Here is a 24,276-nt window from a genome sequence, read left to right as displayed (position 1 = left end):
AGTCAGCACTTCCTCCACATAGGCTTTCTCTAGGGCTGACCAGGGCTGCCATCTTCTCTCCTGCCTTTCCATGTGTACAATGGGACACAGTGGTGTCCATATGCCCATGCCACACACTGACCTGGGAAGCCTGGCTCCAGCCAGACCCTCAACTTCAAGAAGGCAGAAGAGGTTTCCCAACCATTACCTCTATACCACATGCATTCCAGGAAAAAAGTAATTTTCTCTTAGGGTCTTCTCACTGTTCAAAACCTCCTCCCTGTAGATCATTCTGGTGTTGATTTCCTAGTGTGTCATCTTTTGTATATGATCACAGATTCCCTATACCTGAGAAACCCCATACCACTGTCACCAGAGGTGAAGGAACAAAAAGGCACTGTGCCCATGTCCTCATACCCACACAAGGGCACACAGAGGACCCACTTACAAAGTGCCTAGGTACATGTCAGTATAGAAAAGGCCATGCTTAGATGGCCTTAGGGATATTTAGGTTGAGGTTAGTGTTAGGGTAACAGACAGTAGCAAACTGTATGCGTTCATGTTTAATCGTGCTTTTCAATTATAGGTAGTTATGACTCATCATGTAGGTGCTGGGAGTGGAATCCAGGTCCTCCAGGAGGGCAGGCAGTGCTCTGAACTGCTGAGCCATCTCTCAGCCTCTCTCCTAACTTTTTGATTGTTTGCTTTTTTTTTTTTTTTTTTTTTTTTGGTTTTTTCGAGACAGGGTTTCTCTGTGTAGCTTTGTGCCTTTCCTGGAACTCACTTGGTAGCCCAGGCTGGCCTCGAACTCACAGAGATCCGCCTGGCTCTGCCTCCCGAGTACTGGGATTACAGGCGTGCGCCGGCACCACCGCCCGGCATTATACTGAATGATTGTTTGCTTTTGAGACAGGGCTTCTCTGCTGTCCAGCATGGCCTCAACTCAGAGATCTGCCTGTCTCTACCTCCTGAGTTTTGGCCTTAAAAGCTACCATGTCTAGATTCCTTTCTCCTAAATTTTCACAACTTACTTCAATTACCTGAAATTTGAATCCTTCCTGATTCTATTTGGAAATCAAATGTCAGCAGCAGTAAATTTGCTGCCTTCATTTTAAATGCCCTTTTTTTGTCCTGTCCCAGTTAAGTTGTTTGTGTGAAAAATGTGCAGTTGGGTTCCAGAGGGTGCTGGGGATCAGTTCCCCTGTGGTTTTTCCTGTTTGGAAAACAGTGTCCGGCTTGCCTCTGGATACAGAGTAACCATTCCTTGACCCCTGCTGTTAGAGGTGCATATAAGCCCATGTTGGTATGAATAAAGAGAGCTGCTTCCCTGAAGAACTGAAACTGGGTGTCTAGAGTGCTGTTTAACCTCAGTGTCCTTCATCAGATTTCGTGCTCCAGCTGCGCGTGTCGTGGCAAGTGGAGGTCCCACTGAGATCTGGAAAGGGGTAAGCGAACGAAGCTCACCCTAAAAGGAGGGGTAGAGGTCTGGAACATTGGTACGTACCATGGGTAATTCTACTGCAAAAGCTCAGTTGGCCACTGAGGAACAGGAATTAAGTCAAGTAAGCAAGGAACAGGAATTAAGTCTAGCACCGCACTCACATTTGCGGACACCATAGCTGAAGCAAGTCCTTGGTTTCTGACGGGAGGAGGTTTGACAGATAAATTTCCTACAGCTCTCTATGGAGAGTTGTGAAAGATGCTCTTCTGACTGATAAAGTGAAAGTGAAAGAGCAACTTTCAGAGTGTGAGCAAGCATTTGCTAACGCTCAGGAGGCCGAGATGAATGAATCTTTGAAAGGGGAAAAGGAAGAGGTCGAGGTCCCCTGTAAAGAGTGTATAAGGATATTTGTGAAAGATTTAATGGATGAGGAAGAAGACGATGATCTTGCCTCTGTCTCAGATTTAGTAGAGGAGGAAGAGCAGCTAGAAAAAGAGATAGAGGAACTACAACAGAAGTTGTGTCGTGCAAAAATGAAAGCACAGTCAGCACCTTCTATGCCTCTGTTGTCTCGGCCCCTGCCAAGAAATCCTCATTGGATAGGGGAGGAAAAAGAATCAGAGGACAGATATAGGCAAAAAAAGGGGGTGATGTGGCATGAAACATATCCAGTAACTGAAACTCAGAATCAAGCTGGACAGGTGGTCCGGGAGCATGTTCTTTTAACTTTCAAAGAGATGAAGCAGTTGAAGGAGGCAGTGAGCAGTTATGGACCACAGGCTCCATTCACTGTGACTCTGTTTGAATCATTTTCCGCTAATCATTTGATGCCAAGTGATTGGCAGCGATTGTGCCGAGCTGTGTTATCTGGGGATGATTATTTACTATGGAAAAGTGAAAATCATGAGAAATGCTTAGAACTGGCTTACATAAATGCTCGAGCTGGACAACCCCAGAGAAATTATGACATGCTCACGGGATCAAGACAGTATGCTAACCTTCAACAACAGATTTTATATGATCTCGGTACCTATGCTCAAATAGCTGCTGCCGCAGTGCAAGCCTGGAAATCACTACCTAATGTAGCTGCAGGAGAACAGATATCAAAAGTGCTGCAGGGCCCTTCTGAGCCATATGCTGACTTTGTCTCACGCTTGTTACAACTAGCTGGAAAGATATTTGGGGACTCTGATCAGGCTATGCCCGTTATTAAGCAGTTGGCTTACAGTCCTAGTATGTGTCAAATGTATGTTGCAGAAGCCTTATCTCCCATAAGGAACAAATATCCAGAGACATATATCATACATTATGTGGATGATATTTTACTGGCTGCACGCACACAAGAACAAGTGCTGCAAACCTATGCAGATTTACAACAAGCACTTGCCAGTACTGGACTAGTTATAGCACCTGAAAAGGTGCAACAGAAAATGCCATATCAGTATCTTGGTTATACTATTCAGCAAGTAGGTATTGCTCCTCAAAAGTTACAATTTAAAATTTCAGAATTACAAACCTTGCATCAATGGCAGCAATTTTTAGGAGAAATTCAATGGCTTAGACCTACATTTCAGATAACTACTGGAGATCTAAAGCCTCTTTATGATATTCTTAAAGGAGATTCTTCACCTACATCATTATGGGAATTAACCCCAGAAGCAAAAGCAGCATTGGCTCAAGTAGAACAGGCTTTATTAGATTTACATGTTCAGCAGATAGATTATGGCCGGCCTTTACAATTACTAGTCTTGCCTTCCAAATTTTCTCCCACTGGAGTGTTTTGGCAGACTGGGCCTATTTATTGGGTTCATCTGTCTGCTTCACCTACTAAGGTATTGAATCCTTATTATGAATTGGTTATTCAACTATTGTGGAAAGCTAAGGAACTCAGTTTGACTACCTTTGGAAAGATGTTTGACAATCTTGTATTGCCTTATGTACAGGAAATGTTAGACACTTTGCAAAAGGAACATGAATCTTGGTGTTTGTTTCTCTGTACCTTTTGTGGCCAGACAGATAATCATTATCCTAAGCATAAACTTATTGAAAGTTTTAAGGTTTGTTCATTTATTTTTCCCAGGGTAGTAAAACAAAGCCCTCTTAATAATGCAAGGACTGTCTTTATGGATGCCTCTGGGAATGGATATGCAGTGATGGTTAGTGAGAACATTACTGGACGAATATCTACTTCCAATATGTCTGCTCAGCAAGCAGAGTTGTTTGCCTTACAGCTAGCTCTTGAAATGTTTCCTACAGACGACCTTAATATCTATACTGATAGCTATTATGTAGCTAAGGCCATTGTGGTATAGAAACTGCCCCATACATAGGCCGACACTCTGCTGTGCAAAGCCAACTTCAACAAGTTCAACTATTAATCTGGGCAAGGAAGCATCCTGTGTTTGTTGGGCATCTTAGAGGACATACAGAGTTGCCTGGTCCACTAGCTGAAGGCAATAAAGTGGCAGATCATTATACTCGATGGGAGGTACAATTGGGTGCCATGCCATGAATGTTCAATTGTTTCCCCGCTGTTACTGCCTATGATAATGCTCTACAATTGCATCGTAAATTTCATGTTAATGCTCAGACCTTGCAACATCGTACTAGTTGTTCTAGACTTGAGGCTTTATGTGCACCATTTATTCATGTGCCTTCTCTGGGTGTCAACCCTCGAGGACTTATCTCAAATGAGATTTGGCAGACTGATGTTACTCATATTTCTAGCTTTGGACCATTGGCCTATGTGCATGTGTCAATGGATACCTTTTCTCACTTAATATTTGCCTCTCTGCATAAAGGAGAACGTGCTCAAGATGTTAAAAAACATCTAATTTCAGCTTTTTCCTATGTGGGGGTTCCTTAGCATATAAAAACAGATAATGGTCCTGTGTATACCAGTGCCAGCTTCACAGGATTTTGTAAACATTGGAATATTATTCATAAGACTGGCATTCCTTATAACCCCCAGGGGCAAGCCATAGTGGAAAGGGCTCATCAACATCTTAAAACCGATTTGCAAAAAATAAAAGAGGGTGAGATGTATAGGGATATACAAGGACCTCAAGCTTTACTTTCCATTACACTTTTTACTTTAAATTTTTTGCTTGTTGATAGCAAGGGAGTTTCAGCAGCTCAGAGGCATTTTGGTGGCCCCTCTGTCTCTGATGCTAAGGTGCGATGGAAGGATTTAGCCACCCGTACCTGGCAGCCTCCTGCACCTATGTTGGCCAGAGTGAGGGGAGCTGTGTGTGTTTATCCTTCAGGTGCTGAAAAGCCCATTTGGCTCCCAGAAAGGTGTATATGCCTGGCAGAAGAGATTGATAAAAATGCATCTGTGGATACTGTGGCTGATGATGATGCCCATGATGATGCCTCAGGGAGAAGCTGAGCCGTTATGGAGTTTAGTAAGAAATCCGCCTGTGTTACTGCCTGTGAGTATTGATAGCCCTGCTTTTTCCTGCTGTATTTTCTTCTAATTGGACAATTGGTACTGCTGCCAGCAATGTAAAACTCCAAGACAGCTGGCAAGAATAATACCAGTGATATCTCCTTGAATCTGAAAGGCAGATTTCATGATTGCCTAGTCCTGAGTAATACTTCTTTGGCAGACTTTGTAGGTAATTCCAGCATGTCTCGTGTTGTGGGTCTCCCAAGTGCTCCTTTCCCTTTTGTTGTTTGGAATGGTGATGTGGGAGGGGAGGGACTACTGAACTGTTCAGTTCTAAATTGTAGCTTGAATAATTGCTGGAGTGCAAATTGGTCCCATGCAGTGATTGTGAGAATACCTGCATTTGCAGTGATGCCTCTGGAGAGTCCTTCTGATCAGTTTCCGCTGCAACTGAAGAGGACAAGAAGAGACTTTGGCATTCCTGCCCCAATTGTTGCGGCTGTGGCTGCATCTGCTGTTGCTGCTACAGCTGCTGGGCTTGCATTATCTCAGACTGTTCAACAGGCTGCCGTTATCAACACATTATCTGAGAGGGTGGCTGGTGCCTTGGACACTCAGCAAACATTGAATGGACAATTACACTTTGGAATTCTGATGCTTAATCAGCAAGCAGCACTGTTACAAGAACAAATAGATATGTTGTGGATACGCCAACATATGTTACATGCTTATGGAATGTCAGAAGTTTGTATAACCCCTCATGCAGCTTTTAATGCATTGGCCAAGGTTGCAGAATTGAATGCTTATTTGCGAGGGCCTTGGAATGGAACATTTTTGAACTATACAATTCAGTTAGCACATGCTATTGTAAGGATTGATGAAACTAGAGTTGTTCCTGTAAATGAGCAGACCTGGTGGTCATTAATGTCTAATGCTGTTGGGTGGATTACTAGGTGGGCAGGGTCTGTTTCCCTCTTATTAATCTGTGCAGGTGGTATGGGAATTGGGTTATTTCTGCTATGCCAATGGCAACGCCAGTTCACTCGACACCGACAGCAAGCCCTTCTGGCCACGTCACCCTCTGAATCTGCACAAGTGTGGTTACAGATAGTACCCAGAGACGGGCAACTCCTGTGGTCCTCATGCGACCTAAGGCAGGGGCCATAAGGGCAGCCCCCTATGACGGGTAAGTTTGGGGATTGCAACAGGTGACCTAAGGCAGGGGCTATCTGATCTTCCACAGGCTGTTCTAGCTGATGTGTTCCTTTTGAAAATAAAAAGGGAGGACATGTCGGCAGCAGTAAGTTTGCTGCCTTCATTTTAAATGCCCTTTTTTTTGTCCTGTCCCAGTTAAGTTGTTTGTGTGAAAAATGTGCAGTTGGGTTCCAGAGGGTGCTGGGGATCAGTTCCCCTGTGGTTTTTCCTGTTTGGAAAACAGTGTCCGGCTTGCCTCTGGATACAGAGTAACCATTCCTTGACCCCTGCTGTTGGAGGGGTATATAAGCCCATGTTGGTATGAATAAAGAGAGCTGCTTCCCTGACGAACTGAAACTGGGTGTCTAGAGTGCTGTCTAATCTCGGGGTCCCTCGCCAGATTTCGTGCTCCAGCTGCGCGGGTCGCAGTAATCAAACTCTGGATACTGTCGAAATCAGGAGGTGGGGACCCCATCCACTTTTAAAAGTTTTTTTTTAAATAATACCTACCATTGAAGGTACATGATATCTACAACCAAAAATATAAGAAAAAATTAAGGTTTTAGAAAACAGAAAATTTCTCATGCTTTTGGATTGACATGAATAAAATAAACTGTCTGTTTTGTCAAAATCTATCTAGTGATCTTGGTAATACCTATGAAAATTCCAATGATCTTCTTCACAAAGCAAGAGGAAAAAATCTACAATGCATATGATGGCTAAAAAGACTCTAGGAAAAAAATAATCCAAAGCAGGAAAAAACACTGCAGGTTATCAGAACATTTGATCTCAAGACTTGGTTCTAAGTGGCAGGAACAGCATGGTACTATCAGAAAACAGAAGAGTAGACCAGTAGAATAGACAGAGGACACAGAAATGAAGCCACACAGCTAGAACCACCCTGGTCTTTAACAAGATTTTTGTTTTTTATTTATATGTCTGTGTCCAGGTGTATGGCAGTGAATGGGAGTGCCCTTGGAGGACAGAAGAGGACTTTGGATCCCCTGGAGCTGGAGCTACTTACTGGTGGTTGTGAGTTGACAGATTGGATACTGGGAAGCAAACCTGTATCCTATGTCAGTGCAGAAAGTTCTCCTAACCATTGAGCCATCCTTCCAGGCCCCAACATACTTTGGACAAAGATGCCAAAAACATACATTGAGGAAAATGATATTTTTTGAATAAGTAGTTTTGGATATTCACACATAGAGGATAAAATTAGATTCTCATCTCTCCTCCAACCAAAAGTGCAGTTCAGATTAGACAAAGACCCTAAGGTGAGACCTGAAACCACTAGAGAAAAAGCTACAGAAAACAGCTCAATATATGGGCATATGCAAGAACATTCTGAGAAGAAATCCAGTACACAATATATTCCAAGAACTCAACAAATAGGCCTCCAAAAATTAAAAATCATGCTCCATTAGCAAGGAAGCAATCCCCAGCATAAAGAGACAGCCTGGCAAATGGGAGAAGATCAGTCCGCAGATTAATATCTAGGCTCTGTAATGAATTTCAAAACTTGAATATCAAAAAATCTTCCAATTAATAAATGGACAAGTAAATTGAAGAAATACAACTATAATTTACAAAAACTCCATAAACATTTGAAAAAAAAGGGCAAATACCACAATCCACTGGAAATATAAATTAAAATTGTGTGGTGATACTATCTCATTATAGTCAGAACTGTCATATTAAGGAAACAAAAGCTTCCAGGGAGGAGGTGGAAGTGAGCTCTTATACTCTGCTGGTCAGAATGGGAACTGGTGCAGCTGCCATGGGAATCAATATGGGGGCTGTTGGTGACTTCCCAAATTCTTTGACAAAATATCTGAGAAAGGAATTTGAGGCAGGATGGTATATTTATTTGGGCTCCTGTTGAATGGTTTAGTCCATCCTGGTGGGGAAGGAGTGGTGCAGGTGTCTGAAGTGGCTGATCCCATTGTCTCTTTGGTCAGAAAGCAGATGAATCCTGTTGCTCAGCATCCACTTCACTTCGCTTTTGAAGCAGTCTGGAACCCTAGCTCATGAGATGGTGCTGCCCAGACTCAGCGTGGGTCTCCCCTGCTCAGTTTACCCTCTCTGGAGACAGCCTCACATACACACCCAGAGGTGTGGCTCCCAGGTGATTACAAATGTAGCCAGAGGGAGAGGAAGATCAATCATCACAGGAGGTTAACAATAACAAAACACTAAAGCTGTCATACTGTCCAGCGAAGCCACTCCAGGGTCTATACAAAATGAATCTAAGTCACATTGTCACAATGCATACGTCCACACCCCCGTTCAGTGCGCCCACACTGCTGCACTGTTCACAGCACTGTGGAACAAAAGATGTCACACCTAACAATGGGATACCTGCTGAGGAAAGCTGCAAACAGGGAGTGGAAGCAGCCCAAGAGAAAGAAGTATGTTGCAGTCAACAAAGCTAAAAGCAGTTAAGAGATCTGAAGAGCATTTTGACATGGGACACGGAGATAGAGAGTTTGGAAGTTTGCCCATCTGGTTTTTGGTCTTGCTTTTGTCCGGTGTTTCCTCACTCTACCACCTTCCCTACATTTTGGTATGCTAATGTATATCCTATGGCATTATGTGTTTTAATTATGTAATCTATTCTTTGATGTTGATTTTGTAGGGGATTACTGTTAGGAGATTGCATGAACCTCAGAAGGGTGAATCTTGGACTTGGAAACATTGTTGATATTGTGATAGACTATGGGAACTTTTGAAGTTGGTCTAAATGCATTTTGTATTATGATATTTTTACAAGCTTTTGGGGGCCAGAGAGTGGACCTCCGTAGTTTGAATGTAATTGGCCCCCATAAGCTCCTAGGGAGTGGCACTATTAGGAGGTGTAGTTTTGGTGGAATAAGTATGACCTTGTTGGAGGAAGTGTGTCACTGTGGAGTTGGGCTTTGGTCTCATATATGCTCAATCCATGCAAGTGAGACAGACCACTTCCTGTTGCCTGCACAAGATGCTGAACTATCAGCTACCTCTCCAACACCATGTCTGCCTACATGCCACCAATCTCCCCATGATGATTAACTCTGAAACTGTAAGCCACCCAATTAAATGTTTTCCTTTATAAGAGTCATCATGGTCGTGGTGTTTCTTCACAGCAATAAAAACTCTACGACAATATGTAATATATATGTATACACAACTTGTGGAATACATTTTTGTTGTGTGTGTATATACAGTTTTCAGGGCTGACCACTCTGCATTAGACATTGAATAAGGGGTTCAACCCTGGGAGAAACTAATTCTCCTCTCAGCAGTCATTAGGTGCCTGTAGTCCTTTGTCTAGGGGTGTTCTACATCAACATGTCCGTTGATACTGCTGTTGTCCTGGTCTTGTTTATAGAGTCATTTTTAGGAGAAACTGTTGCAGAGCAAACTTCCTGGTATTTTAGCTTTCACAAGCTCGCTTCCATATTGGTACCTGTTCAGAGACACAGCTGTGATGTAGATGTATCCGTTGGTACTGGTCTCCCCTTGACCCACTGGTTTATTTCCGCATTGTGTCCAGTTGTGGTTTCTGTGATGGTCTCCACATGTTTTGTAAAGAGAAGAGTCTTAAATGAGGGATAGTAGCTTCACTTATCTGTGGATATAAGGATAAGATTTCAAGTGTAGTAAGGAATTATGCTAGTCTAGAAAAGTTGTGCTGGTAGATTCTTTTCTAAGGTCCATGACCTCACTAGCTCTGGGAAGCTACTCTGAGTAATAACAGCTTATGAAAGAATTTATATTGACTTACAGTTTTATCTTCAAAAGCAAAAATAAAGCAGAGAGGATGAGCTGGAAGTGAAGCAAGGCCATTCGTGCTCAAAGTTCATCCTTTGTTAGGTACATCCTCCAACAAGGTTCTACCTTTTACAGTTTCCCTAAACAGTGTCACCAAATGGGGACCAAGTGTTCAACTATGGGAGCCTGTGGGGGACGTTCGTGAGACCAGCCTGATTTCATAGTGTCTGTACTAGTTTATGCCTCCACCCACAGCGCATAAGAGTGTTTCTTTCTGTACATCCACATCACTATTGCTTGTCACTTGTATTCCTGATCATAGCCATTCTGCCTGGAGTGAGATGGAATCCTGAAGTAGTTTTCATCTGTGTTTCCTTCATAGCCAAGGACATTGAATACTTTTCAAACTGTTTACTGGCTGATTGGGATGCACAACTTTAATCCCTGCACATGGAAGCCAGGGGAAAGTGGGTATGTGTGAGTTGCAGGCCAAGCCTGGTCTGCACGTGGTGAGTGCCAGGACAGTCAAGAAGTACGTAGAGAGACCATATCTCAAAAAAAAAAAAAAAAAAAAAAAAAAGAGTTTACTAGCCATTCTGAGATTATAAAATCAGGAGCCTATGTTAAAAAAAGAAGCTGTAACCTTAACAGTAAAATATGGTTGGAGTGCAGAATGTTCTTTTCCCCAGGTAGCTTTGTAGAAAAAAAATGTATAAACCATAAGTGAATGCACTTGAAAGCAAGGACATGAAAGGGAACGGCTTGGCATGTACACATTACCTCTACAGAAAAGGAAAAGGCCTGGGTGGGATACTCTTGGCTCTGTTCATATGACCAAAGATGATAAGACATACCACCAGCTGAATTTCCTCAGTGTCCTTCTATTTGCTTAGGTTAACTGTAAAAGTCACCTCACATTTCTCTTGTTTTAAGAATAAAAGTGGGAAGTGCTTTGTTCACACCACTCTTAAGTCTGGAGTCCACTGGTAATCCCTTATAGATCTTTTCACAGACCTTTTATTGTGAAGAGATTTAGCCTCCCTGGCCAGGGAAGGTAAACAATATAACATTTCTCCTTTCCTTTTCTCCCTCAGAACCCTTCCAATATAACAATCCCTGCTCTCCACCAAATTCATGGCTTCTTTTTTCGTTAACTATTATTGTATGCAAATATGTACATACATATATACATGCATATTTCTAAATATAACCTCTTCAGTCCCTGTTACTTGTATGGATGTTTTCAGGGCTGATTATTTGGTACTGGACAAGCGACTGGTGTGCTCTCATGCTCCCAGCTTTCCTCAGTTACCTGGAGTTTTTTATGTGGGGTTGAAGCCTCATGGGCTCTTCTCTGCCCATGTTCTCTGCCCATGTTCTCAGTCTCATCCATTGGGACTGACCTCTACAACTCTGCATATTGATTGATTGTGTTTTTCTGTAGTGGTCTCCGTACATTGCAAAGAAAAGTTGCCTTGATGAGCAGTGAGGACCACAATTATCTGTGGGCATAAGGACAAATGTTTAGAGATTGTTGTTAGGGATGATGCTGGTTTAGCAAATTAGTGGCTGTAAATTCTCTACCAGTAACCATGACCTCACTAGCACTGAATAGTTAGGTTTGTTTCCTGTATCAAGCATGGTTGCCCTCTTGTTGAGCAGGTCTTAAGTCCAATGAGTCCAATTTAGTCCAAGGTACACACACATGCCACAACTGCACCCGGGTTGTCATGCCATGCTGGTTGATGCGGTTCACAGGTGTCAGAGCTGGGAAGGACTGTGAGTTGTCTCCCATCTCTGGAATCTCGCATGGTGCTTTCTGGTACCAGGAAGTCTAATCCAAAGGGAACAGAAATGCAGGTCAGTTCTTGCTCTGGGTACCACAGCCATTTTATATCCTGGGTTAAACAACAGTATCCTCTTTTGGAAACAGTGCCTTTTTAGCTGTTTCCTAGGGCACAGTGCTTTTCATCCCAGTGCTGCTTTGCTGGTCTCCTTTCTCCTGCTACAAAGTAGAGAGAAGAGGGATGGAAAACAGGGAGTTTGGAGGACACTGTGAGACATACGTGCTTGGGTCTGTGGGAAAATCTCACCTCTGGAGCCAGCTTCAGTGAGTTTACATAGCACATGACAATTTCCTAACAAAAGGTATTCATTCCACTGTAAAACTGAAGAAAATACCTTTTTCTGAAGAACTAGAGAAGCGAGAGAGAAGGAATCCAGTTGCTTGCTGTGCTGTGTATTGAGAATGAGGACAAAAAGGAGGTAAGGATTTTTGCCCCACCAGAGGATTATCAGGGACAAAACTTGACTTTGAATTGTAAACCTCTGATATCTTCATATTTTGTAAGATCATGCCACACAGCTTCCAGAAGCCACGATCAAAGAGGATCAAGCCAACAAAACTATCTGCCTTTACCCCTGGGTAACTTGAGATACTCTCTGGCTATACTTGGGGTGAGGGCCAAACTGCTTGAAGGCCTGTACCTGCAATTAGTGTGTGTCTACACCTGGGAGAAGACAGCCTGAAAAACTGGAGGAATAAATAAATGCCTTTTCACCTACAAACAAGCAGCACTATGATTGATACTCCTTATTCCATCGTCCAGTTTATGTTTGGGCCAGGATTAACTATTGAAAAATATCAGGCCTTTTTTTTTTTTTTTTTTTTTAATGGCTTAGGTCAGTCTAGATGTTATCTGTTACCACTCTATGAGGCAACAACAAACATCTATATTGGAATATCTTCCATCTCTTCTTTGCCTGCCTCTCCAGAGAGTCCTCTGAGATTTTCCTCTTTTCTTCCTTCCATCCCCTTGTGAACAACCACTAGGAAAGGGAAGGCTGCTATACTCTGGCAGAACTCTTAGATCCCTGTATCCTGCCCTCTCTCCTTAGGGACCACACTGAAGGGAGCCTATAGACACCAGTCACTCTTGACTTTCCACACTGTGACCTTGATGAATCCTTTCAGATGAATGCTGGTGTGCAATTTGCTTTCTCCTTTTCATGCAGACATGTCCTCTAATCCACGGAATAACGCCACCCACATTTACCGTGGGTTTCCCCATCTCAATTAATTTAATCTAGAGAAATCTCACGGACAAGCCTAAAGGCTGGTCTCCTACATGATTCCAGAGCCTTTCAAATTAACAATCTTAAGAAGCACAAGAATTATCTCAGCCAATTAATTAATTTTTAGAAGGACAGAGTCAACATGTCAGCATTTTGCAACTCTGATAAACTAATGGATCCAGATATACATTCCCAATTACTATTCACGACGCAACAAATTTTGTACATCTGACAGAATTACATCACCTAGGAACTACTTGTTCCACATATGCCCACTAGTTGGGATACTCAAACTTACAAACAACATCTTAAAAAATTAGGAAACAAAGTGATCAACGAATACCTGTGTTCAAACGCCTCACTCCACCCAGGGCAGAGCTCTGAGGCTCCTGGTGCTGCAGGCAAAGGCCAGAGACCAGCTCACAGGGAACTAACTTCCTCCAGGAGGCTGAGGAGGAAGAGGAAGTGCCTCTTCCATGTAACCTTGGAAACCGGGGGAGGCATTCTGGGGAGGCTTTCCCTTAGCACCACCCTTAATCTGCTCTGGCAGCCTCAGAGGCGGAGCAACCCAGACTCCTGCATAGCAGTGGTGACGGTGGTAGGGGCAGGGAGCTAACGGTGGAGTCGCTCTGCCCCTTTGGTCTGCATCACTCAAGGAGGGGGAGGGAACGGCCATCACGCTGTCCTGGCTTCCGCGGCTCAGTGCCAGCCGCTGCGCTCAGCGTAGAGCCCGGTGCTGGCACGTGCCAGGGCGACGGTCCCTGGTTCTTGATCCTGAAGGGGCTCTTCCTTGTCACAAGCTCTTTTGGCTGAATTCTTGTGACGATTTTGTTTTGCACGGTCCTCTTCAAGATGGGGTGGCTGCGGCACCCTCCGGGACCAGAAAATCCAAGGTGAGGAGAGCATTCCACTGCCAGGTTCCCTGTAGCTCGGAAGGGTAATCAATTGGAAAATTCGGGCATGGGGAGAAGGATTTCTTCTTTAAAAGAAGCACTCTTCCTTTCCTCAGGGATTTCCATTTCAATTTATAATCACCCATTGATTTCCTGGTGTTTTTTTTTTTTTTTTTAATTTCCTGATGTACAAGCAGTTTGTTTCCTTCCTGCTCCTTGTTATCACTATCCCGAGAGATCTTGCTGTATTTCAGACATTTACACAGTGACGCGATGAAGAGGACCTGATAAAGGGAAGAGTCAAGGAGTTATATCGTGTTGACTCAGCTCCATAGTCAAAGGAGGGTTGAATAAGGTCCTTCTTACAGCCCTGTGAAATGTTTAATGCTCAATGATTCTGAAAGGTAGTTGTTTATTACCAAAATGTTTCATTTGCTTACTGAGTTCCAGGCATTTGCCTAAGCTCCCGATTCTGTCACTTAAGCTTCTTCGTGAGCTAAGTTCCTTCATTATCTTATTCTACAGGTGAGGAAACGGAAGGCACAAGGATTAAGTAGTCTTCAGAGTTAGTAAAGCCTAAGATTTTAGATAAAGCCTGAATGTTCCTCCATTCATGTGCGACTGTAGTTATGTTTGTTTTCATGTGCACATGGATGACTTTTCAGCTTCCAACAGAATGAGTTTTACAGCTCTACAAATCTCTAGGTCCAACACCCACTCGTACACTTAGAGAACTTAATGGTTTCTGTAAGAGTTTTATGCTGGGGTTTTTGTTTGCTTTTTGATTCTTCTGATTACTTAAAGTTGTTGAAGTTATACTTGTTAATTTTAGAAGTATGGTTGCCTTGAATGTTGAGCGTGTTTTTGTTTTAGGCAGATGTTGTGTTTCTTTTGGGGGACACACTGGATGCATGGGTTACAGAAGTCGATCATATGACAACTGCTTCAGCTGGAGACGTTGCCCGGAGAAGATCTCATCACATTTGCCAAGAAGCAAATGATGCTACTACAGAGAGTAAAGCAAGGTGCACAGGTACGAGGTTTGATATTACAGTGTTTTGTTTTGTTTTCTTTTGTTTTCATTACCTAACATGAAATCTAGAATGTGAGCTTGAGAGCAAGCATTACTTCTCCATGATCTCTGCTTCAGTTCCTGCCTCCAGGTTCCACACAAGTTTTACCCTGACTTCCCTCAATGATAGACTGACCTGGAAGTGCAAGATAAAATAAAACTTTTATTTCCCATGTTGCTCTTGGTCAGAAAAAGGAACTAGAATAGATAGTTAATCTTCATGCCAAATTTGTCTGGATTTGAAATCACCTAGGAGACACACACCTCTGGATGTATGTTTTGGAGAGTAGGCTGGGCTCACATTCAGTTTCCTTTCTTATAGAGCCCATGCCACCTGCCTAAGGGTGGTACCACCCACAGTGTTGGCAAGGCCCTCCTCCATCAATTAGCAATCAAGCAAATGCCCTACAGACATGCCCACAGGCCAATCAGATGGAGGCCACTCTTTAGTTGAGGTTTCCTCTCCCCAGCCTTGTCAAGAGTCTCCTGTTGTTTACAGCTGCAGATGACAGGCTAGCTTCATGGGATTCCCCTGCCTCTGTTTCCCATCCTGACAACAGAGTGCTACCACATCCAGCTTTACACAGGTTCTGGGGATCTGAACTCAGGTCCTCATGCTTGTGTGCCAAGTACTTTACCCACTAAACCAGCTCCTTGGCCCACATTTTAAAAAAATGGTACTAGAGGTAGAACCCAGGGCTTTGAGCAAGTTCTACAAGCATTGTGCTCTTGAGCTGTATGCTCACCCCTCTTTTTATCTTGTATTTAAGACAAGGTCTCACTAAGTTCCCAGGCTATCCTTGAATTCACACTGTTGTTGTCTTGGTCACTTTTCTGTGGCTGTGATAAAACAGCATGACCAGGGAAAGACATAGAATGAAGGGTTGATTTAAGTTTATGGTTCTAGAGAAATAAACACCCATGATGATGGAGCTGAGTGACAGATGACAGGCACAGAGGCTAGAGCTGGAGCTGAGGGTTCACATCTCACAGCACAAGCTGAAAGCAGAGAGAGCGACTTGAGCTATTGATTCCCTTACCTCTGCTTCCTGAAGAGCTGGGATTGTAGACCAGCAGCAGCACTGGGCACAGCCCTATGCCACAGATTGTCTGTTCTTCCAACTGTGACAGACACTTGGTTTCTTTCCAGTCCGGGACTGTTTCCCCTCTGCTAGGTGCCAACCTCACCTTCCCTCTTCTGACTGCAGAAGCTGTCTCCAGACATTACAAGATGTTCCACAGGTGTCAGATTACCTTTTTTGGAAGCTACTGGTTTAATCCCCAAGCCCTGTGCCTCACACCACTTCCTTGCTCTCTTGTGATTGTGAGCTCTCTGCTTCCTGTATTGGCTGCCATGTCTTCCTGTTGCATGCATTCTTATCTGTCTGGAAACATAAGCCCAAGGAAAATCCTCCTTTCATAAACTGCCTTGGTCACAATGTTTTAACATCATGGGGATAGGAAAGTAACTAATACAGAAGTTAATATCAGGGATGAAGTATTGCTGTTGAAAAGCCTGGCCATGTTGTTTTTGTTTTTGTTTTAGAGGAATGTGAAGACTTTAGGACTTTGGACTAGAAAAGTGGTTGGACACTGTAAGTAGAGATTAAAGGGTCATTCTAATAGGATCCTAAAGGCAGTAGTGCTGAGAGCCATGTGGACTAGGGAGACACAGCTCAAGGGGTTTCACAGGGGAATGATGTCAGCAAACAGACTGGAGGCCATTCATGGGATACTTTGGCAAAGAATCTGACTGCCTTCTGCCCGTGACCTGAGAACCTACTTGTGGCTAAATTTAAAAAGAAAAAAAAATGTTGCAAACTTAGCATCCCATCCCAGGTATGTGCTGGAACAGAGGCTGTGATTGTTAAGATTAGTGACCTTAATGATCTGACCATAACAAATGGAAGAGTTCTCCCAGGCCAGAACCCCACACAGCACTTCTGATTTGTAAAAGGAAAAGGCCGAAAGCATTTTCTGCTCCTAGAAAGCAACTACAAACGAAAGCTGCTGCCAGTGTGGTTCAGGGAGATGAGGGTCCAACCCAAGCTGGATGCAGAATTTGGCAGTGCCACCTCCTTGGCGCTGGCTTCAGCATGAAGGATGCAAGAGTAAAGGGGTCATAGATTCGTGCTCTGTGGTTTCAGAGAACGGAGGCCAGACAGCATGTGGCAGGGGAGTCCCCACATGATGGCCCTGAAATGTCAGGACGGCCATCGTGTGAAGTGAAAGATATTGGAGGTATCAGAGCTATGGGATATCTGCCAAAGAGAGCTTCATAAAGAGGGTGGAAACAGCCTGTGAAGTGAAAGATAAAGAAGTATCAGAACTATGGGATATCTGCCAAAGAGAGCTTTACAAAGAGGGTGGAAACAGCCTGAGAAAGAGGTATTAAGCAAAATATCCCCAGGTAGTGGGTAACTCCACCCATGCACTAAGCCTAATCAAACCGAATTTAAGTCCAGGTTTTAAAATGAGCAAAGCATTCTCCGGTGGTCTCAGGGGAAGAGGGGAAACCACCAGACAAGTTTATGGGCCGGACCTTAACTACCCTGTAGGAATGGTCTTGAGTAGCTCTAGGGAAGGAGCCGACCCTTGTCAGCATTACACCTGGAAAGCACACAAGACTGGACATGACCCTAATGGCTTGCTTCCAAAGCAGCAGGCATCTGCCACCAAGATGAAGATGTGTTATTGCCTCATGAGGTAAAATGGATAGACAGAGTTAGGAAGCTTCTCCGACGGTGTCTAATTTCTTTATGAAAAGTCTTGCGGGCCGCAAGAATATATCATAGAGATTCAGCTGTGTATTAAAGCTGAACTTTGACCAGCCAAGGGTCTGTCAAAAGGCAAAGCCATTTATTATGAATATTTGGTGTTACCCAGCCTTTAATATTTCAGCTGTCTTCTGCTATGAAATCCTTGTGTGCCCAGACCTATTGGTAAACAGTTCAGCTCCCCAGACCTGCTGAACCTAAGTTACTAACTGCCCTGCTGACAAGCTGGCAGAGACATGTAGCTTTGTTTCCTGTGCTAGTGAAGCTCAGGCCATCCCCTGGCCTTGAGGCCTGCTGGTTCTCCAGAGCACTTTGACTGAGAACAAAAGAGCTTTTTACATATCAAGGTGGGAGATAAAACAACATTCCTGAGGAGGCAGGCAATGAGGTGCCCAGGGAAAGAAAAGGCAGGTATATTCTGTAGACAGGGACAGAACCGCATGGCGAGAGAGAAGAGAGGATGACAGAGGTTCCATAAAGGGTAAGCAGATCTCGAGTAGAGTTTTCTGAGTGCCAGGAGTAGAGAGTAGCAGAAATGGAGAAAGAGGACACAGAGGACGATGATGAGGCTGAGAGAATTGACATTAGTCGTTAGCAGGACTATGAGCTAGGGACCTGGATGGAACTGCAGTTATGGAGACAGGATTTCACTTCCAGAGAAATAAAGTAGATGGATATAGATATGTCTAGAGTTATTCCTCCTGCCTTGAATGCCTGGTGGAGCTATAGCTGAATTGATAGAATTTTGTCTTAGAGGAATAAAGTTAATACACATGAGAACATAGTGTATGTAGATTTTTTTTCCCTCATATCCCATGCCAGATGTAGCTAACCCCCGGGAACCCTGGGTACTCCATAGGTTTTTTTTTTTTTTTTTTTTTTTTTTTTGGTTTCTTTTTTTTTTTTTTTTTGGTTTTTCGAGACAGGGTTTCTCTGTGTAGCTTTGCGCCTATTTCCTGGAACTCACTTGGTAGCCCAGGCTGGCCTCGAACTCATAGAAATCCACCTGGCTCTGCCTCCCAAGTGCTGGGATTAAAGGCGTGCGCCACCACCGCTCGCCACTCCATAGGTATTAAAGGCACACATGGGAACCTGAAGATGTGCAGATGAACTAGGGTTGAAACTCCACTGAATTCTCATACATTTTCAAGAGGTCCCATTTATTAATTTAGTATTTATTTATTTATTATTATTAATTGTTGTTCTCAGTGTCTGTGCTACTGGTGTTATATTTAGGAAGTGATCTCCTGTGCCAATGCGTTCAAGAGTACTTCCTACTTTCTCTTCTAAAGGGATGGCTTTTAAGAGAGCTTGCTGCTCTTGCAGAGGACCCAGGTTCAAATCCCAGCACCCACACAGTGATCAGAACTATAACCTGTAACTCCAAGTCCAGGGGATCCAAAGCCTTCTTCTGACCTACATGAGTACTGCATGAATGTAGTGCATATCTATACATGCAAGTAAACTCTCTTTTAAAGGGGTGTGTGTGTGTGTGTGTGTGTGTGTGTGTGTGTTCCATACCTGTAATCTCAGCATTCAAGAGGCAGAGGCAGGAGGATTGCCACAGTTTCAGGCTATCCTGGTCTCTGTAGTGATAGCAGAGGGGACTGGAGATGATGTTTGTTTCATGTTTTATACTACAGAGTAGATCTCAAGCCTGACATAGTTTTCTTTCAGTTTCTGGTTTTAATTGGGTGTTGATATTTACTGGATGGAGTTTCCCTCTGGATCCTTGGGTTGCCACGGTGACATTTAGCCCGGCTGAAATTAGTTCTGACCTGAAAGGCTCTGAGTTTGTCACAGGGGTCAGGAAGATGTCTGTGTGCCTACAGAGGAGAATGCTGAAAAAACCCTGGAGACATTTCAGTGTGGCTTCAGGAACTTCAGAAAATGACCAGAGGAGAAAAGCAGCCCTTTGCTGCTGCGGCTTGCCTGCCAGGTGCCACCTTCTCAGGAAGGTGGAACCTTAAAGGAGCAAGGACCTGGATCCTGGCCATGTGCTGACTGTTGGGTTGTCTGTCTGTTTTTCCAACTCTGGGAATAGAACCCAGAGAGCTTTCCCCAGGCCAGAAAAGTGCTCTATTCCAATCTCCTAGTCCCAAGTTTATTTGTTTCTTTTATTTATTTATTTGGAGACAGGACCTTGCTCAGTAGTCCTGACAGCCTAGAGCTTCCTGTGTAGACCGGAGTGGCCTCCAGCTTTCAGTGATTCTCAGGGCTCAGCCTCCTGAGTGGTGGGGTTAAAGGTGTGAGCCACTTGTCCTCCCCCAGGTGCTTTTTCTCTCTCCTTACACTGGGGTTCCTGTAGGCTAGGCAGCTCTCAGAACTATATCCAGAGTCAAAGGCGACACTGAATTGATCTTCATTGTGCTCATCCCCTAAATGTGGATCAGAACATGAGCCGCCATGACAGACCCAAGGGCCAAATTTTCATGATTATACTGATATGACAGGACACTCCTGTTTTTGAACTGCTTTTTTTTTTCCCCACAGAGCCTTGTTAAGGAGCATAGGCCAGACTGGAACTCACAATCCTCCTGCCTCAGCTTTCCGAGTGTTGGCATTACATCTAGTTTCTTGTATCTTTTGAATTTCTTAGATTTTATTTTTATTTTAAAAGTAATATACAATCAGAAGGGCAGGAACAGCAGGCAAGAACAAAAATCCCAGAAACATGTAACAACAACCACAACCCCCAGAATCATGGAACAGCAACAACAAAAAGTAAACGGAACTCCTTTTCTGGAGTGAAGTTTGAAATAAAATCAGAATGTTCAAGAGTGGTTACAGAGTTTCTTTTGAAAGATCACTGAAACATTCATTGCAAACCTCTCCCCCAGGAAACAGAAGAAAGGAAGCCCTCAACTCTAAGGAAATGCATCATCAGCTTTATCACCACGCCACGCCTCCCCCAGCCTTGTCCTGTTGCTTCAGAGTAAAGTGGAGCCTGAGTCCCCTGACTGGAGGCTACTGAGTGGCTTGTGCTGCTATTAGAATGAATGATATTAATAACCAAAGTCCTGGTGCTGGACTTAGTAGTTGGTAGAGGTGGCCCTGAGCATACAGCAGGCCCTGGAACCCGAACTCTAAACAAAAGCAATGCAAGCAGGGCCTGTGGTGGTGCGGGCTCTGGAGGCTGAGGCAGGAGGCTCCACCACGAGTCTGTGTTTTTTAAAGGACCCGCTCCCACACACACACACTCCAGAAGGTCCTAGTTCTATTTCCAAGTATGATAAGTTTCCCCTGGCTTTTTGAGTTCTATCCTTCGCCCCAAGAAGTGACTAGAAAAGAATGTTAAAAACCAAAAACAAACAAAAAGAGTCTCTTGTGGTGGCAGTGTGTCTGAGCTTCAATCACTGTTTGTTTTGCACAAGGGAAATTTATATTTCTTTGAGTGGCTCTGTCATAAAAATCTCTCCATGCATTTAAACCCAGCCTCTGAAGGCTCCTAAACCCTGAATGTATCAAAAATGAAGCTGGGTGGAAGCTGCTGTTACTCTTAGCCCCCTTTTCTTTGATAAGGTTTTGTACTGAGTGTTGGATTCATGCCAGCACCGTTTGTTGAAGATGCTTTCTTTTCTCCATTGTATAGTTTTGGCTTCTTCGTCGATAATCAAGTGTTCATAGGTGTGTGGATTTATGTCTGGGTCTTTGATTAGATTCCATTGATCCACCTGTCTGTTTTTACGCCAATACCATCAGCAATAGGTTCTTATATCAAGTTCTGAATAGTAGCAAAGAGCAATATCCTTATATTTGGGAGTCTATGGCACCTCCTCTCCTGAATTAATTTTGAAATCTCACAGGTGTCTTTCTTGATTTTCCATTTGTAATATATGCTTTCAAGGTATTCCCAAATCACTCTCTGGATATCATTAGCACATATTGTAATGCCTCCCTAGTCAACTGTAAATGTATTCATTTCAAAAAATGAATACAATAATAACATATATAAAATAATAAACAATAAAATATTTAAAAGTTTAAAAGTAATACCAAATAACTTTAGGGGAGAGTAACAAAAGGTGAAGAACTAATACATCTCATCCAATAAAAAATATTTTTGCATGAAATCTTTTTGATAGTAAATTAAAAAATACAAGCATATGACTCAATCCTTCTCTTTTGAATACAAACAGATCAGCAGCAGAATATCTGAATACTCTGGAGATTGCTAGATGAAAACATAAGGAGTGAATTTCAAACTATAACTACAGAGAAGGACCTTCTGAACAAGAATGCAGTCGCTTGGGAAATAAACAAGATTTGATGCATAAGCCAACATAACACTTAGAAGCTTCTGCACAGGTATTCTGTCTTCTTTAGAATATTCTGCATGGCAGTGTCTCCATGATCTTTCTCTGCCTGTTTGTTGGTGGTGTGTAGAATAGCTATTGAGTTTGTAAGGTGATTCTGGGACCTGCCACTTTGCTGAGACTGTTGATCATCTCTGTAAGTTTTCTGGCAGGATATTTGGAAAATGTTGTGTATAATATCATATCGTTGACAAGTAGGGATACTTTGATTTTTTTTCTTTTCCTATTGGTATGTGTTTAATTTCCTTTTAAGGCTTCATGGTTCCAGCTAATGCATCAAATACAATAATGAAAAGGACTGGGCATAGTGGACAGCACTGATTATTTTCAGATTTGATTGGGATTGATTCAAGTTCTTCTCCACTGAACCTGACGCTGCCCGTGGGTTTGTCATAGAAACCTCCATTCTATTGAGGTACCATAGGACTTTTATCAAAAAAAGCATGTTGGATTTTATCAAAGGCTTTTTCTACATCTTTTAAGATCATCATGTGATCTTTGCCTTGAGTCCATTTATGTTATTTCTCAGAATTGAAAATAATCTTTCAAACACAAAATTTCTTATCTAGAATATAGAGTAAATTTACCTGGCCTTGATAAAAACCCTGAATCTGGAGCTGCTCATATGAAGAAATGAAACAATGAAATGTAGTATAAAAATATCAAATTGGGAGGTCAGAGTTGTTTTGTATTCACAACTGCAGAAGGCATAGTTCATATGACAGGATAAGGTGGATAAAATAATATTTGGATGTTTACCTCCACTTGAAACTTTCTGTCTGCGTAACGTCTGGCTGTGGGTCTCTGCACTTGCTCCCATCTGCTGCCAGAGGAAGCCTCTCTGATGATAACTGGACAAAGCACTGATCTGTGAGTATTGCAGAATATCATTAGGAATCATTTCAGTGTGTTTTGTTGGTTTGTTTTTTGCCTGTAGTGTTTGATTCCACCCTAGGTCTCTGGACTATCCAGTCTCCAGTTCCTGGCCATCAGATAGTATAGGGCACCCACTCCCTCTCATGGACTGGGCCTCAAGTTAAACCTGCCATGGTCACGCAGTCTGTGCCTTCTCTCTCTGCTCTCTACTCTGTGTTCCCTCTCTGCTCCCTGCTCTCTGCTCTGCTCCCGCCATCTCCCCCCCCCCAGACCTAGCTCCCCTCTCTCCCTCACCTTTCCCTTCTAATAAAGCTCTCTGTAACTCTAGTAATCATGGCCGTGGCTCCTGACTTTTCCACCAGTAACCAGCGCCACCAAACAGTACTGTTTATCTTTCAGTAGACACTGGGTTTTATTTCTGATTTTAGAGGAAATTCTTTGAGATTCTCTCAGTTTAGATTGATGTTGGCTGTGGGCTTGCTACACACTGTATTATATGAATGTATGTGTTAGTTTTATGCGGTGCTGTTTACCCTGTGAGAAAAAGTCATGGGGCACAACAAAACCCACTATAAGAGTTTATTAGGAGAAGGGAGGGACAGGCCTGTTTGAAAGACATGTGTGGGAGAGGGAAGAGAGGGTAATGGGATCCGCCTTTCATGGACTCCCCCAACGCATGCACATATGGGCCTACACTACACCACGCATGTGCATAGATTACGTGATCACACTGCACACAAATTACATGACCACACAGCACACAGATTACATAGGTACGGCCCAGGAAGTGACTAAGCATCTTGCCAACACATGCGAGGTCATGGGGCATGGCTAGAAATTCTATCAGTATGTCCCTATTTTAAGCTTTTGTCATGTGTGTTACAATCTGAATAATCACAGAGGTTAGGTACCTAGAAAGGCACCAGAAGGAGGAGAGAATCTTCCAAGGAAGTGAAAATGGAACACTGAGTTACTAAGTATAGACACTGTCTTATAGTGACAGGATAGGAAAAGGGATTCCAAGGAAATGGAACCAGGAAACAAGGAAAAGTTGTACTGTCCTTTCCCCCATGTTCCCCGTGATGGGATGGTTAATATCGATTGTCAACTTGACAGGATCTAAAAGTCCCTTAAGAGACTCTGGACTCCTCTGTGAAAGATCATCCACATTAGGTTAGCTGAGGTGGAAAGGATCACCCTCAATGTGGGCAACACCAGACTGAACAAAACAGACAAAGTAAGCTGAGCACCGCCCCCCTTCCCCTCTCCCTCTCCTTCTCCCCCTCTCCCTGCCCCTTCCCCACCCTCTGCTTCTTGATTGTGGATGCAAGATGACCAGCTGCTTCAAGCTCCGGCTGCCATGCCTTCCCACCACGATAAACTACACCTTACAAACTGAACCAAAACCAACCCTTCTTCCTGAAGTTTCTTTTGCCAGGCATTTTCACAACAACGAGAAAGTAACTAGTACATTCCATTGGGAAACAAGTCCTTGTACCTCTGGATGCT

At 43.3% G+C, this 24,276-nt stretch overlaps 2 long non-coding RNA genes across 2 annotated transcripts; both read left to right on the top strand.

Annotated features, from left to right (window-relative positions):
• The first annotated feature begins 3 nt into the window (after window positions 1–3).
• Window positions 4–22,398, top strand: LOC131898525 (uncharacterized). Its single transcript, XR_009375956.1, has 5 exons — window positions 4–216; window positions 6,955–8,061; window positions 14,600–14,759; window positions 21,715–21,883; window positions 22,145–22,398. It is a non-coding gene; the product is annotated as an uncharacterized LOC131898525 (long non-coding RNA).
• On the top strand, window positions 11,355–12,329 carry LOC131898527 (uncharacterized). The gene is made up of 2 exons (XR_009375958.1): window positions 11,355–12,023; window positions 12,110–12,329. It is a non-coding gene; the product is annotated as an uncharacterized LOC131898527 (long non-coding RNA).
• Window positions 22,399–24,276: the final 1,878 nt, after the last annotated feature.

This window comes from Peromyscus eremicus, chromosome 23 (genome assembly GCF_949786415.1).
Source record: "Peromyscus eremicus chromosome 23, PerEre_H2_v1, whole genome shotgun sequence".
Lineage (NCBI taxonomy): Eukaryota > Metazoa > Chordata > Mammalia > Rodentia > Cricetidae > Peromyscus > Peromyscus eremicus.
The sequence above is the reverse complement of the archived record's forward strand: the minus strand, read 5'-3'. Positions and strand labels throughout refer to the sequence as shown.